The sequence below is a fragment of the Miscanthus floridulus genome, chromosome 16 (genome assembly GCF_019320115.1).
Source record: "Miscanthus floridulus cultivar M001 chromosome 16, ASM1932011v1, whole genome shotgun sequence".
Taxonomy (NCBI): domain Eukaryota; kingdom Viridiplantae; phylum Streptophyta; class Magnoliopsida; order Poales; family Poaceae; genus Miscanthus; species Miscanthus floridulus.
Window position 1 is genome coordinate 29,510,514 of NC_089595.1, and position 17,771 is coordinate 29,528,284.

Below are 17,771 nucleotides of genomic sequence, written 5' to 3' on the forward strand. Positions count from 1 at the left end.
TGAGTGTACCTTCAAATTCGACACATCGATATTCCCAGCAGCTGTGGCCTCTTTGTCCATCTTCCTAAACTGCTCTTTCTTGGCATAGTAGCCACCGGGGCCTAGATGATGGTGGTGTTTGTTCCTCTTCGCCAGCTCGGTGTTACGGGCACTGAGCTCCAATGCCTCCGGTTTAGTCTTTTGAGCCATGAGCTCCTCCCATTGACTAGGAGTTATTTTGCTGAACTCTTTGAAGGGAGTTAACCCCTTTTGGATATACTTCGTGTTGAGCTCCGACCTCCAACGTCAGAATGCCTCTCCCATTATCCTAAAAGCATTTTTTACCAGTTCGTGCTTACCCTCTGGAAATCTAAAATTGACCCTCAGTTGCCTATCCCATAGTTCATTCTTTTTGTTCTGTGGTACCTCTTTCCAGTTAGGGATTGCTGGGTTCAATTTATCTCTTACTAGGGCTCCGATCGCATTATGGAATCATCCTCTTAATTCCTTCGGCTCAAGGACCTCCCCTGCTGGCCCAACCTCCGTTATCACATAGCATGCCTTATCTGGATATAGATTTCCTTTTCTATCCCCTCGTTTCCTCTTAGGCTTGGTAGTCGTGGTTGTGTCTTCAGGTTGTGGAGCAGAGGCATCGTGATCCGTCTCTGTGGCTGTTGCCTCTGCTCTCCTTTCCTCTACTCCGTCTTGTCCAGCGAGATGTCATAGACGTCAATGTTGTCTTTTCCGAGTTTTAGGAGGGACCTGTATATACGACAGGTCAAAGTGTTAGCAGAGGTAACACAGCCAAAGCTTTAGCAAAATTTACAAGCTAAGGCTTTTTCCCTACCTCCTCGTTCGGGTCAAAGTCCTTGTCCAAATCTTCCTCCGTTGGCCTCCTTCTGGCTTCACGTTGGAAAGGATCCTTGGGACTTACATATCCCTCTTCTGAGTCATCATCATCATCCTCTTCTTCTTCGCCTTCAGCAGCCTCTCCTTCGGGGCCTTCCTCCTCGTCACACTGCTCCTGAGTAAGCATCACTTCTAGATCCTTTTCTACCTCATTATCGAACTGTTCCTGAGTAAGCTGGTCCTCTAATGCTTGCTCCTCAAGGGTTGGCTGCTCATCATGCTCGGGGCATCGGACTGCACTGTCTGGTGTCCGTGACATTATTTCATGCTTTGTTCTAATAGATGCAAGAAAGTATGCTTTAGGGAAAAAGCCTTAGAAGGTATAAGAAATAAAAAAGCTCTATAAAACAAAGTAGTCCTATAAAACAACAATATGTCAAAAAAACGAGAAGTAGCAGTAGTAGAGGCCTCAGAAACATGTCAATCATCATCTGATCTTGAACTTGGAGCATCAAGGCATCATAACAGAGAAGAGAGGAGAAGGTAATGTAGGGGCGGCTGCTAATGATGCCAAGGTCCTCACAAGTTCTTGATTATCAGCTCATATTCCATATAATGTATGAACTTAGACAATTTCATCATCGACAAAACAAAGGAGAGGAGAGGAGAGGGGAGATTTGGCAAAAAGAAAGCAACAGCTGCTTAACAAACATAGAGAGGAAAAGGTGTAAAAACAAGCAGCTGCTGCTTCCCAAATATAGAGGATAGGAAAAATAGCCAAAAAACAGTTGACTGCTGCCACATGGTTGGAAGACCCCTACAGATCAAAATCTGGTAACTTAGATAGCCAGCTAGTAGTAGTAGGAGAGTAGCTAGCAGCAAGTAGAGTAGCTAGCAGCCAGCTAGTACTAGTAGTAGTTTCTAAGTGTATAGGGAAGAGGGCAGAGTAGCAGCCACTAGAGTAGTATAGAGTAGTAGTAGAAGAGCAGTAGTAGTAGGACAGTAGTATAGTAGTAGAACAACCAATGTGTTCCAGGAAATAAAGCCATTGATAAGAACAATGTGATAGAATACAAGCATCAGTAGTACCATGTTGACAATGTGATAGGAAATAAAGTCAATTTGTTGACAGTTTAAATGAGCAATGGAGGAAATAGGATTTATTAACTTTCAAGAAGACTCACTGTGCATATATAAAACAGTGGGCATATATAAGGATATATTAAAAGAGTTGGCATATATAAAACAATCTATTTTCAAGAGTTCAAGAGCCATCTAAGTTTCATGCTGGAATTAATAATACAGCAAATAAGCACACAAGCTGATGACTGCATTGCCCACTATTTCACTATCATATCTAAACAAGCTCAAGCAACAATGCACATATCTAAAAGTAGTGGGCATTTCTAAAAACAGTGAGCCTTTTTGCAAGTTGCACTAACTGACTCAAGTTGCACCATGGAGTAGGATGTGGGGGAGAGGGCTATGCTCTAGGGTTCTCGTAGATGGTGCTCGTCGTAGCAGCGAGTTGATGTGGCCAGAGCTGAATAGGCAAGCCAAAGGGCGAGGGGCAGGCCAGCCAGATCACCGCAAAGCAGCAAAAGCGTGTAATAAATCCTAGGGCAGCTCTATATTTTTGTTTTATCAAGTAGATTAGAACTATGCATGAACTGGAGAAGAACTATATTTTTGTTTTATCAAGTAGCTTAGAACTATGCATGAACTGAACACCTCCTATTTCTCATCACTGAACTATGCATGAACTGGAGAAGAACTAACAATACAGTTCTACCATATTCAGGAGAAATTGGTGACATATGTATACATCTAAGTCTAGCAGAATTAGAATGAGAAAGACAAATTAAATATGTGTCAAATTCATTGTTTTGAGCAGTAAAATGTGCTCAGTTTTCATGTGTAATTGAGTACTAAAAAACATGCTATAGATCGACACCTGAAACAGCTTGGTAAACAGAACAAAGCAAAGAAATTTAATGCCAATAGGAAGGGGGTCAGAACTGTTTAATAAAGTTAACAAAGCAAGCTAACTGAAAGGTGGCTTTCCTTCAGAGTTGAGAACTAAGACCAAACAGTACTAGCTGCAGTTGAAAGGTTCCATGCATATAGTATAGCTAGCCCTTTGTGATGCAGTTGGTCAATATGTGAAATGTGTGCATTCAAAAAACAAGATAGTACCATTATTCCCAGTTTCATTATAAATTTCACAGCCTAGCAGAACATGCTAAGAGCAAGCGCATCTCAAAGAAGCAGGTAGGCATCTAGCACAGGCATAGGTAGTACAACATATGATGTTTAATACATAAAGCATATAAACTATTAAACTTATATTCTTTTTCAGAGTATTGCAATATCAAGTATAACAGTTTTGATAACTGCACACTGATCTTGCAAACCTTTAAGTGCAAATATATCGCATAATTATTTAGTTCAGTACGAAGATTGCAGAATATTATTGTAGCACAATTAAATATATGTAGGCAGTAAAAATTGGGTCAAAGCATATTTCTGATGATATATGCCCAAGTACCAAATAGGAGTAAAGGTACTTGTATCAATGACATGAATACTAGAAAACATGCACAGATAAATAATAGTTATTCTACACACCACTAATAACAGTGAAGACTCAATGATAATAAGAATAAGTAAAAAAGATGCAAATAAAAAGGACCGACCAACTAGCGAAGAAGATTGAAATACATCTGTTGACAAAGCAATCAAAGTAAACCAAGGCTTCTAACAAAAAAACAATAAATATAGGTACACATTTTACCAGAAACCATATTTACTGCAAAAATTCCCATATGCAACGTAAATCCTAAACAAGCCAACATACCAATCTCAAATCTCAAATGTCAACAAACATCTAGCATTAAGTGCAAAGCAGCAAGGTGAGATACTAAGATCTAGTAAATAACCAAGACAGATACACATTATTGGTCATCATCATGATAAAACTTATCAGGAATACCAAATCTTGGTGATCCCAAGCATCAGGATAAGTAAGACAACAAATTAGAATCCAACAAGTACATCAGCAAGAAACTAACAAGGGCAAAGGAATGAAACTGAACCAGGATGACTCAACCCACTGTGCAATCCAGGATGACTCAACCCAGGCAATCAATCTCATGATAGCCAACAAAACTAAATAACAGTATCACATGAGAATAGCTACTTTGTTTGCTACTTTCTAATCCATAAATCAGAGAGGGAGAGGCACAGGGAGAGAGAGCGGGAGATCACTGACTTGGTCACTATGCAATCCTCCAGCTGCTTCTCTCCGTAGCCTATGTCATTGGTGCGCGGGGGCAGGGGGTTGGGCACGGGGCGCCGGAGCGTGCGTGGTCGGCGTGCGGGGGCGGGACGCCGGGGGCCGGGCGCCGTGGGCTGGGTGCGGGCGCGGGACCGGCGGCGTGGTCGGTGGCGGAAACCCTAGGCGCGCGGGGGCGGGCGCTGGGGGCCGGGTGTGGGACGCCGGGGGCTGGGTGTGGGCGGGCGCGGGCGTGGGACCGGCGGCGTGGCCGGTGGTGGAAACCCTAGGTGTGTGGGGCAGCCTTACAGCGTCGGAGGAAGAAGACAGCGCCCAGATAGTCCGACTCCCGTGCGCCCTCCTATTTATACTTGAGACTATTTGTAAGGGCGGTTTCTGATCCAGCCACCCCTACAAATGCATTTGTAGGGGCGGTTCCTGATCCAGCCACCCCTACAAATGCATTTGTAGGGGCGGTTCCTGATCCAACCACCCCTACAAATAGTTTCTATTTTTTTAATTATAAATTCTATATTTTTTATATCATAAAAACACAAATTAATATTAAAAAAATTATGTATATGCACAAATATAATATTTTGTATTATTCTATATATGAAGAAATATATATATAAACAATTGTAGTCAAAACAATATAGAAAACAAAAAAACAAAAATTAAAAATTTGAATTTTAAAACTTCGACTACAATTTTATGACATTAAATGAAATAAAATGAAAATGTTGTAAACATAAAAGTTGTATAACTCATCGACATGTACAACTTTTATTTTGATCATCTTGTCATGTGACTTTGTTTGAACGATTCAAAATTTGAAATTCAAATAATTTCAACTTGAAATAATATTTTGAAAGAGTAAATGATTTCAGATGAAAAACTCATGAATACCAAAGTTGTAGAACTCATCAATATGTACAACTTTTATTTTCATCATATATTCATTTGACCAAATTTGAATAGTTGAAATTTTGAATTTCACTAAATGGCAACTTCAATCAAGATTTTGAAACCTTAAATAATTTCAACAATAAAAGTTGTGAACATAAAAGTTGTTGAACTCCTCACTGTCTACAACTTTTATTTTGGTCACTTCTTCATGTGACAAAATATTAGGAAACATTATTCATAAATTCACATATGACTCATAGGTTCATGAATTATACGAGAAACATGTTGATTTGTGAACAATGTTTACTATCACTTTGTCAGATGAAGAAATGATCAAAATAAAAGTTGTAGATCTTGATGAGTTATACAACTTTAATATTCAACACTTTTTCAGCTGAAATCATTTAATGGTTGAAAATCTTAGTATTCTCACACACATGCATAAAATGTAGTCTCACACACATACAAAAATATGTAGTCTTACACACATACATAAATATATAGTCTCACACGCATGTATAAATAAAGTCTTACAAACACACACTTACACAAACACTCCACGTTCAACAACTAGCTAGCCCATTGTAATGACTTTCCCCTTGACACCTTTTCGTTCCCATGTCATTATGTCTTTGGGGAGGTTCTTTTCCACAACACTGATCTTCTTAGGAAAGTCTGTGAATAGCGGCATCTCATCGTAGTTATTGTAAGATTCAACATCATCCACGCCATCAACTCCAATAATGTGTTGTTTCCCGGAGGCAACCACGTGCTTTGTCTTCTTCTTCGGGGGGAGGTTACTTTGTGGGTCAGACATATAGAAAACTTGTGCGACACGTGAAGCGAGCACCCAAGGGTCATCTTGGTAGCCTAGATTCTCGAGGTCCAGGACTCTCAATCCAATCTCATTCAGTTGGTGTTGTTTGATCCAGCGGCATCGAAACAGGGCCACCGTTATATCCCTTCCATAGTCAAGTTCCCATATCTCTTCAATGATGCCAAAGTATTGGATCTTTCGCCCTAATCCATCGAGAGCCTCTATTCGAACACCGCTGTTTTGGTTCACATATTTACTATCCTTTGCGTGGGTATAGTATGTATACCCATTGATGTCATAAGCATTCCAAGATGTCACTTGTCTCGATGGCCCCTCCGCCAACCTACTGATGGTAATAGAGTCTATGGTTTCTCCAGGCGGTATGTTTTGGTCCTTCAACCATGTAGTTAGTCATTGCTTGTGTTGTTTCATGACCTAATCATCCGAACGGCCATTTCTCTCCGCCATAATGATAGCCAAGTGTTCATCAATATACGGTTGCATCAGTTGTATACTCTATAAGACACTGTAATGCGCCCGACTCACCTCTTTGTAATCATGGTCGATGAACACTTTTCTACCACTGGTGCCCTTCCCAGCCAGCCTACCCTTGTGACGAGAATTGGGTTTACCAATCCCTTTCTATACTTTTAGGTACTCTTGACAGCACTCGACGACTTCTTTAGTACTATAACTCTCTATCATGGAGCCCTCTGGGTATGCTCGATTATGCACGTATCGACTTAGAACCGACATGAACCGCTCGTAGGACCACATTTCATGCAAGTAGCAAGGGCCAAGCGCCTGTATTTGATGAACCATGTGAATCATGAGATGTGGCATTATATAAAAAAAGCAGGGGGTAAACACATCTCCAGTTGGTTTTGTGTCTCCACCACAAATTCATGTAGGTCACTCAGCTCTTCCTTGCCAATCGTCTTCTGTGAGATCTTTGAAAAGAAGTAGCACATGCAGGTGATGGCCATTTTCAAGAACTCTGGCTTTATAGCCCTGATTGCAATAGGTAGAAACACTGTCAACATCACATGGCAATCGTGAGCCTTGTAGTGTGTTATTGACAAGTCCTTCATCGACACTAGCTTCTTCACATTTGCTGAAAACCCAGTCGGGACTTTGATCCCCCTTAGGAAAGTGCATATAGCTCTCTTCTTATCTGGTGTTAGGTTGAAGCACGCCGCGGGCAGAGTGTATTTTCCATTAGCCTCAGGTACTGGGTGAAGTTGTGGCATCACGTTTAGCTGCACCATGTCTTTCCATGCTTTTAGACCATCCTTTGACTTGCCTGTGTCCATCAAGGTAGCAATGAGACTCTCAAAGACATTCTTCTGCACGTGCATAGCATCAATAGCATGGGGGACCTCCAAGTCTGGCCAATAAGGTAGATACTGAAAGAAGATTGATTGTTTCTTGAAAGGTACGCCTTCGATAGGAGGTGTGCTTCTATCTCTGTTCGTCCTATCTGGATTCTTCTTTCCATAGACGACGTGTATGTTTTTTACCATTTTGTGCACGTGTTCTCCGTTACGACGTCTCTCCGGAGGGGGTTCAATCTCCAGGGCATTGTCATAAAATCTAAAGAACAATTTGCTGCTGTACTGACTTGTCTTTAAGAAGCATCGGTTCCTTAGGTAAACTATCTTCTTGGATGCATCCAGGTACACCCATGTAATACCATCCAAGCAAACCAAGCATCCCGTCTTCCCTTTGATCTATCTAGACAAAGCAAACAACACGGGGTAATCATTGGTAGTAACAAATATTATTGCTCTACATATGAAGTCCTCCTTTCAGAACGCATCGTACATCTGCTCCCCATGCCTCTATAGCCTCTCCATTTCTTGCATCAAGGGCTCAAGGAACACGTCTATATTAATGCCTGGTTGTTTAGGGCCAGAAATAAGAATAGTGAGGAGAAGGTACTTTCTCTTCTGACACAACCATGTTGGGATGTTGTACATGGTCAAGATCACTGGCCATGTGCTGTGGTCGCTCATCCTCTCATTGAAGGGATTCATTCCATCGGTGCTCAAGCCAAACCGTACATTCATTAGGTCATCGCTGAATTCTTTGTGCTTCTCATCAAACCTTTGCCACTGACTACAATCAGCCGGGTGTGCAATCTTATCATCATCCACCTTGCACTCATCATCCCACCATGTCATGAGTGCAGCTTCTTTAGGGTTTAGGAAGATACGTCTCAAGCGGTCGATCACTGTCGATGAAATATGGTCAGCAGTCTACCTAGGGGTATGCCCAAGGTAGTAGATTATCGGCAGACAGATGCGCAAGCAACAAACAAGATGGTTACGCAAGACAGACACAAGGTTTTATCCAGGTTCGGCCACCGTAAAGGCGTAATACCTACGTCCTGCGTCTGATTGTATTGCTGTATGTCAATGAGAGATGTTTTTTAGAGGGGTCCCCTGCCCGCCTTATATAGTCCGGGGGGGTAGGGTTATAGATCTGGAAACTAATCCTAGTCAGTTACAACTGCCATAGGTGGCCGGATAAGGATTCCTATTCTAACTGACTAGGATTTTGCTTGATCTCCAAATCTGCCTTGATTCCTTACGCGGGATTCCAAACAGGTTGGTCGGGCCACGCGTCGTCTTCCAGTGGGCCGGCCCAAGCCTAGCCGTAAGGGTATAGGGGTTAATACCCCCACAGCTAGTCCTCGAGCACCATGTATTATGCTACGACACGCCGTTCGATCTCCTTCGACTAATGCGATCCGTCTTCATGTCATCTCCAACTGATTGAAACATTGACCAATCGAATGTGTTAGCATTCTGGTTAGAACAGAGAGCAGTAGACCACGATTATAGTCGAAGATTCTGGTTGTCCAAAGAATGCATGGTGCTCTAAAGAAAAAAGAAAAAGATTTCTTTCCTTATCAAGTGTGCCCACTTGTATTTCTGAAAAGAAATGTAAGTTACCCTTGGACAATAGTAATCTTGGCAATCAGTCAAAGCGTAGGGGTCGAAAAACAAGCACATTCACCGCAAGGTGAAGTGTGCCCACTTAGTCCCCGAGCCTGGTAGTAGGTGACATAGGCACGTGGTGCCAGGGTCTAAAAAGAATTCCCAGTTAAGTTGAGAATCCAACCGTCGTACAGGCAATACGAGATGCACCGGTAGGTGCATCGTACCGATGTAGTCCCCGAGCTTGCTGGAAGGCAAAGTATAAGCCTTGTAGCAAGGTCTAAATAAATGCCTCTCGACTGTATGTGAGTACAAATCACATGTAACCGAGGAGAGCGGTCTCCGAGCAGTGATCAGAATAGTCCACGAGCATGGTAGTGGTCGGAGCAGTCCCTGAGCACGGTAGTGGTTTGAAAAGTCCTCTAGCATGGTAGTGGTCTAGACAGTCCTCTAGCACGGTAGTGGTCTAGACAGTCCCCGAGCACGGTAGTGGTCTGGGCAGTCCTCTACCACGAGAGGTGCGGCGAAGAACCAAATGCCACTTGTACTACTATTTGGTGTATTTATTTATCTTCTTATTCTGTCAAGTCCAATCTGACACGTCTGGTCAAAAAAGTAGACGGGTATAGCATGTCATCTGCCCTCTTGTCCTTTCAAGCAAACAGTCACTTGGCACCTATTAGGAGGTGCACAACGTGGGCCCTCTCACACTAGTAACGAAGAGGCGCATACACTAATAACGAAGAGGCGCATATATTGGCATAGATCTCGAGGTTGTGAAAACAACCGTCTGCGGTGCATGCGCATGCCTCCCAAGAATCTCGGGCAGACGAAATGACAGAACTCTTGGTTAAATGTAGTATAAAATTGGTGCATTACTTTATACCGAACCCCATTACCATTCGCCACCGCAACCTTCTTCTTCCTCTTGCCAACCCTAATACCTCCAAAATCATCACCAACCAACCCTCCACCGTATCCTCGTTCATCAGCAAAGCCAGATTCATGGCGAAAAGTGACGCCCAGAAGAAAGCAGGAGTCATGGCGAAGGAGTGGTGGAAGTCGGGAAGCAATGAGCAGACCATCGAAGACCTCGTCCTCATGGGAGTACTCCATAACAAGGAACTCACAGGATGGCGCGCGCTAGAGGGCGAGGGGTACCCTGATCCACAACCAGGTGAGATTGTGGTTTTCAAAGATTTCTTCAAGCGGGGTTTTGGGGTTCCAGTGCACCCTTTCCTTCAGGGGCTCTATCTGTACTACGAGATTGGGATTTGCAATCTGCATCCCAACTTGATTCTCCTTGTCTCCACCTTCATTCATCTTTGTGAAGCATATGGCGGCTTCTAGCCCCATTTTGACTTCTTTCGCCATCTTTTCTGTCTGCGGAAGAAAGGAAGCGGTGGCTCAAAGATAGCTGGAGGTGTGTACCTCAACCTCCGTGACGGGATGAAGGCCCAGTACCTGCACTACCCTTGGAACACATTGCTTGATGACTGGTACAAGAAGTGGTTCTACATCCGTGAAGAGCCGAACATGATCACATTGTGCGACGTGGGGTTTATTCCAGAAAAGAGGACCAGCTGGTCAGAGAAGCCCGAGCACCTGGAACAGATTCCAGAACTAATTGGGATGATCCCATGGAAGAAACTGGATAGTCCTAGCATGGTTGGGAACTTCATCAGCCAAAGGATCCAGCCCTGCCAGAGGAGGGTACATCCCGGCTACGAGTACCAAGGTAGCGCAGATCCAACAAGGACGAGGCAGGAGGCGCTTGACAAGATCGAAGTCAGAGCCAGAATTGGAGAGCTATTCAACTTAGCTGATCCAAATTATGTTAGATTGAGCGCCATCGAGCATGCTTTCAAGCTCGCCTGACCTCCCCCAAAGGTAACTCATCTTGCCTTCTACCCGTAGTCTCATATTATAGTAGAAACTTACTGTGTGATCGCCTATTTGTTTCCTAGGTTAATGGTCGGGATAGAGCGACAGTGTTTGTGTCGCCACCCCCTAGTGTAGATTGGCCACAAGTTGCTGACCCGACCACCTAGACCAGCATCGGGGGCGAGGACGTGGACTGGGCCATTCTCGGAGTTGGAGAGGAGGCAGCGGCCAGAGCTGCTGGTAAGCAGCCGGCGACCAGCAAGCATCGTCAGGCGATCTTGACTTTGTCGGACAATGACACAGAGGATGCAGACATCTTTCAACTCGTCCCTCGAAAGAGGAGGAGGCAAATAGAGTCGACAGAGCAAGGTGGCTCCTCTGTGCCGGTGGGACTCACATCGCATACCACTGCAGCGTCGAGGATAAGCGGTGGAGGGGTCGAGCACCAAGCCCCAGCGTCGGCGCTGGTCTTAGAGGGAGACCAGGTGTCACCCGCAGAGCACGTGGAACAAGCACGGCCAAAGAGACGTGCCTTCGCCACATCATTCCGTGCTTCCAACATGTAAGTATTTGTAACCTTGATGTAAGCTTACAATTTATATTGATTACGGTTGCCTTCTGAACTTATCTCGGACATATTAGGTCGGCATCCACTGAAAATCCAAACCAACTAGCCGAGAGCAGTGTGGCTCCGCCAGCAATGTCAGGGAAGACTACCCAGTAGCCGGCCATGGAGGGACCCATAGCAGAAAGTCCATTGGAGCCTCAGCAGACAAGCGGCCAGACAACAGTCCCTGAGCAGGTGGTCGAGGGGAGAGCCGAGCCAAGCACAAGTGCTCCGAGCACCAACCCTGCGGAGGGCGACACCTCAGCACTAGGGGTAACGGGTCAGACCGAGGAGCGGCGGCCGGAGTCAAGAGCACAGATCACGCTTGTCGATGCTGCAGCCCATGGAAAGGCCATAGTTATCACAGAAGCTACCAACTCTAGACCAGCACCGGTACCTAAAGAAGAGGCCAAAGAGAACGAAGTAGAAGAGGTCCTAGGCCGTCCACAGGACAGGCGACAACATGTATATGTGTCGCGCTGGCGAAACGACCAATGGGTTGTTCATGAGGAAATCCCAGAGGTCGAAGAGACCAAGAAGGTTGAACGAGCGGCAAAACGACTGGTGATAGAGGTCCAGGTATGTTTTGCTTCATCACCTGATCTTGCTGTGTAGTCAAACTTTCTTACTTAGTTTTTTGCACATAGGACTTAATGAAGACCGCAAGGTACCGTAAGAAATGCTTCCACCAGATTGAGGGGATTACTGCAAGCAACAAAGAGCTGACGGCGGAAGTGGAACGTTTGCATTACCAACTTGAAGCCGCCAGCCGTGAGAGGATGGAACAAGAGTCCTAGAACCAGAACCTAGTCGTCCTGCTCAGTAACAAAGAGCAGGAAAGAACAAGTAAGTAGTCACTTTATCACATCGAGTGCATGACAAGTGTTGTTGCGTTGTTGGTAGTAACAGCTGTAGTGCAGACTTAGAAGCCAAAGTGGTCCGTCTCCGAGAGGAGAACAACCATGCGGTCATGGAGTGTGATCGCCTGAAGGAGGACAACAGAAAACTGGTGCATGACCAGTCGCAGCTCCGGGACCACACAACCAAGATGAAAGAGGAACTGAAAAGTAAGGTTTCCAAGCCCCTTTGCTCACTTTTGTTGCTCGCTTTATCTTGTCGTAATATGATGTTTTAATTGCTTGTGTGGTTTGCAGTTTTAAAAGTCAATGCCAAGAAGCATCTGGAAGCCGTGATGAAAGATCGTGATGGCTGGAAGGCACGGTGCCAAGAGATCACCGAGGATTGGAACACATGGAAAGACCAGTGCTAGGAGGTGGCAACGGGCATTTTGCCAGTCCTCAACCTTATCGACCCAGCGCTTACAGAGGAAGTGCCAAGGACGCCATAGCTCGGTCTGGTCGATAGGTGCCGAAAGGCATGGGGATGGTTCCAAGAGTTCGTGAAGGAGGTGGGTGAGTACACAGGCGCACATCTGCTAAGCATGGTGTGTGCTCACTACCCTTTGATCGATCTCAAGCGCTTGGAGGCTGGATACCTGAAGGAGGTAGATCCAGACAAGGCTGAGGAGCTTCGGATGACCCAGCTGGACTTGTCTTCAAACATAATTGGCGACATTAACCTGTGTGGAGGCGGGACAACACATGTATAGGGTACGCCATCAACAAGTCAGCTGGAAACGCCATCAGTTTTGAGCCAACCGGTGAAGCTTGCGGTCTCGACTAGCCAGGCATCGGCGGGGCCATCCTCTTCAGCTCGACTAGTACAAGAGTCCCCGAGACTCGAGTAGGATGTCGGGAGCAGCGAGCAGCAGGTGCCGCGTGCCCCGACCAGCCAACAGGATAGGCTAGAGCTGTAGAAGAAGATGTAGTTGTGTTATTGTAAACTTGTACCTTTTCAGGCAAGCTTGTAATAACGTAACTGTATATCATCATAAGCTTGTTTATTTTGTATAAAACGTATTTAAGCTTGGAACTCGTGTTGGTGTAACTAAGTGAGAACATGTTAGCGTTCTATTTAGTTGTACCCGTTTAGTCAACATGTCATCCTGAAAGGTTTGTACGGCCCTAGTTTGCCATGTGGTTGGAGTGTGAGGTGCGTAGCCTATGCACACGTAGACGCAGACAAGTCAAACTAGAGGAGACCCGCCGATCACCCATAGCGTAGAGAGCAGATCCCATGCACGCGTTGGGAAGAACCAGAGACAGGGCCTACTCTGAAAACCCAGAAAGGAATGGTGGTCGGTTTTGACTAGTTGAGTTAGGATAACAATAGACTTCAAAGTGACACATTAGAGTGGCCGGAGAAATCATAACAGCTTTATTGAATTAAATCGAAAGTACAAGAGGAGTACATATCTTAGTAGTTAAGCATAGAAACGCCTAAGCTTGCCGATGTGCCATGAATTGGGTACGTCCGTACCGTCCAGGTGAGCTAACCTGTAAGACGTTGGTCGTGTAACTTCCTTGATCATGAAGGGCCCTTCCCATGGAGTTGCGAGTTTGTGGATACCAGCCTGATTCATCTTCCACTTCAGGACTAGGTCCCCAACCACAAAGAATCGCTCCTTAACGTTCTTGTTGTAGTACCTGCGCAAAACAACAAGGTATTTGGCTATACGTACGCAAGAATCTAGCCGCTTCTCTTCTGCACTATTCACTTCTAGCTCCCATGCTTCATTGGCCTTGTCTTCGTCGAAGTTCTCTACCCATACTGATATGAAGGCTATATCTGCTGGGAGCACTGCCTCAGCGTCGTAAACCATAAAGTATGGTGATACGCCAGTATTGCGACTGGGCTGGGTTCTGAGGCCCTAGACCACGGCTAGTAACTCTTTGAGCCATCTTCCGGGAGCCTTGTCATTTTCTCTGTACATCCTCTTCTTCAGTGCGTCCAAGATCATACCGTTAGCCCACTCGACCTGTCCATTAGCTCTAGGATGCACCACCAAGACATATTTTACGACTATGCTCCTTTCATCGCAGAAGTCCCAAAAAGCGTTCCCGGTGAACTGAGTACCTAGATCAGTGATGATGCTATTGGGTATGCCAAAGCGGTGGATGACCTGGTCGATGAACGTGATAGCCTTTTCCAAAGATGCCTGTACCAGAGGCATGTACTCTATCCACTTAGAAAATTTGTCAATCAGCACAAAGACACATATAAATTTCCTAGGAGCTGGTTTGAAGGGCCCGATCATATCCAGTCCCCAGCATGCGAAGGGCCAAGAGGCTGGTATTGTCTGGATCTCATGTGCTGGTACGTGGATTCTCTTGGCGAAGAACTGACAACCCTCACAATGGCGGACTAGCTTCTCTGCATCGGCTATAGCTGATGGCCAATAGAACCCTGCTCGGAAAGCCTTGCCAACCAGTGTTCTCGAGGCCGCGTGGTTGCCACAGGAGCCAGAGTGGATTTGGTCTAGGAGATGTTTGCCATCCTCCTGGGTTATACACTTCATCAAGATTTCCTCCTTTGCGTTCTTGCGCCATAATTTGCCATCGACGAGCAGGTATTGCTTACTACGATGCATCAGGCGTTTGTTTTCTGTCTGATTAGTGTAACCACTGCCATCTGTTAGGTACTTGATGAAAGGTACTCTCTAGTCAGGCTCATTGGTGGTCGGAGGTGGCTCAGTGGTGCTTGATGTCGGAACCGTAGCCACCAATAGCTGGTCTGGAAGCTTGTCGACCGTGGGGTCTTCCTCTTCGATGGAAGGCGTGAGCAGGTCTTGAACGAATACACCATGTGGGACTTTGGCTTGGGATGATCCTAACTTTGACAGCGCATCTGCTGCTTGATTTTTGTCTCGGACCACGTGTGCGTACTCGATGCCGTAGAACTTGCCTTCTAGCTTTCTGATCGATTTACAGTATGCATCCATCTTTTCACTAGTCGTGTCCTAGTCCTTGTTGAGTTGGTTAATGACCAGAGCCGAGTCTCCGTAAACATAGAGACATTTGACACCGAGCTCGATCGCAATGCACAAACCATGTAGGCATGCTTCGTACTCGGTGGCATTATTCGATGCTGGGAAATAAATCCTGAGGACGTACCAGAGCTGCTCCTTGGATGGTGACACGAAAAGGACTCCTGCTCCTGCACCGTCGATGTTGAGAGAGCCATCGAAGTACATCTTCCAATACTCATCGGGCCCCTGAGAGGCAGGTGTGCTTAAGTCTGTCCACTCGACGATGAAATTGACGAGTGCCTGAGACTTGATTGTAGTACGGCTTGCAAATTCCAAGGAGAAAGGGCATAGCTCCATTGCCCATTTGACGATGCGCCCGTTCGCATCCTTGTTGCGAATGATGTCTCCCAGAGGGTACTCGGTCATGACCACCACACGATATCTGTCAAAGTAATGTTTCAACTTTTGGGATGTTATCAGTATGGCGTAGATCAGTTTCTGAATCTATGGGTACCTGGTCTTGGATTCATTGAGTACCTCACTGATGAAATAGATTGGTCGCTGTACCTTGTAGGCATGGCCAGGCTCATCGCGCTCGACCACCATGACAGTGGAGACCACCCGATTAGTTGCTGCAATGTAAAGTAGGAGAGTTTCATCTTCTCTTGGAGCAGTGAGGACCGGAGGTGATGTAAGGTATTGTTTTAGCTATGTGAAGGCAGCGTCTGCTTCCTCTGACCACTCAAACTTCTCGGATGCTTTGAGCAGCTTGAAAAACGGTAGTCCTTTCTCTCCTAATCTTGATATGAAACGACTAAGAGCAGCCATGCATCTGGTAAGCTTCTGGACATCCTTCACCTTTTTGGGCGGCTTCATGTCTAAGACAGCTTTGACTTTCTCCGGGTTAGGGTGTATGCCGTCGTGACTGACGATGTTGCCAAGCAGTATACCAGAAGGAACGCTAAAGATGCACTTCTTTGGGTTTAACTTCCATTGGAATGTATTAAGGGCTGCAAAGGTGCGTGCTAGGTCGTCAACAAGGGTATGTGCTTCCTTGGTCTTGACAACTACATCATCAACATAAGCCTCAACGAGGTCATCTTTTATCTCATCTTTGAGACAGGCCTGTATGGTGCGTTGATAGGTAGCCCCGACGTTCTTGAGCCTGAACGACATGGTCGTGTAGCAGTAGGCGCCGAAAGGCATGATGAAAGATGTCTTGATCTGGTCGTCCTTTTTGAGAGCGATCTGGTGATAACCAGAGTAGCAATCGAGAAAGGAAAGCAGCTCGCAACCGGTGGTTGAATCTACGACCTCGTCTATGTGAGGTAAGCCAAAGGGGTCCTTAGGGCAGTATTTGTTGAGATTAGTGTAATCAACGCACATTCTCCATTCATTATTCTTTTTGCGTACAAGAACCGGGTTGGCTAACCACTTTGGATGATACACTTCTTTGATAAATCCGGCTGCCAAAAGCCATGTAACTTCTACCCTAATCGCCTCCTTGTCGCGAGCGAACCATCGTAGCTTCTGCTTGATAGGTTTGGCCTTGCCATTGACATTCAAGGAGTGCTCGATCAAATTCCGAGGTACACCGGGCATGTCAGCAGGTTTCCATGCGAACACATCCACGTTGTGCCTCAAGAACCTGATGAGCGCGTCTTCCTATTTGGGATCCAGGTTGGCCCCGATAAGGGCTGTTTTGCTAGGATCACCGTCGACCAGCTGGATCACCTTGTGCTCCTTGGACTTGATGTTCTTGCATGGAGCCTCGAGCTCTGGGATCTCTAGGTGGTCGGATAAGGTCTTCTTGGCGTCGAGCATGGTTTCAGCCATGCGAATAGAGAGGTCGTGAGCCTCTGCTACTTTGAAGCTGTCGTCTTCGCAGGTATACGCTGCGTATACGTTGCCCCTGAGAGTTAGAACCCCTTTCTCGGTAGGCATCTTGAGCACCAAATACCTATAATGAGGTATGGCCATGAACTTGGTGAGCGACGGTCGACCAAGGATAGCATGGTAGGTGCCGTTGAAGTCAGCGACCATGAAGTTGACGTAATCGGTGCGGAAGTGGTCCGAGGTCCCAAATTGCACGGGTAGCATGATCTGCCCAAGAGGTGTAGAGCTCTGTCCGAGGAGAACACCCCAGAACTGTGCCTCGTATGGTTTGAGATCCGCCTAGGTTATCTTTAGGGCTGGCAGACTATTCTTGAACAGTATATTGATGGAACTGCCACCATCAATCAGCACTCTGTCGAACTGAACCTTGTTGATACAAGGGTCGAGGACCATGGGAAAACGCCCTGGCTCAAGTATTGCCACCCATTGGTCCTTCCTGCTGAAGGAGATCTCGCGGTGAGACCAAGGAGGGAGCCGTGGATCAGCGATGAGGTTGTCGGTGTTGGCCACGTTCAAGCAGGCGCGGGCGAGCAGCTTGCGTTCTCATTTGGTCTCGATGGACACTTTGCCTCCAATGATGGTGTGGATGCGATCGGTTGGCTTGACATACTTATGATGGGGATTTGTGTCTTCATCATCGTTGTCTTCATTGCGCTGTTCCCCTACGTCGTTAGGCCGGTCGGACGTATCCGTAGCCTGTTGACATGTGTAGATAGACTTAAGAATGTGGCAATTCTCCATGGTAT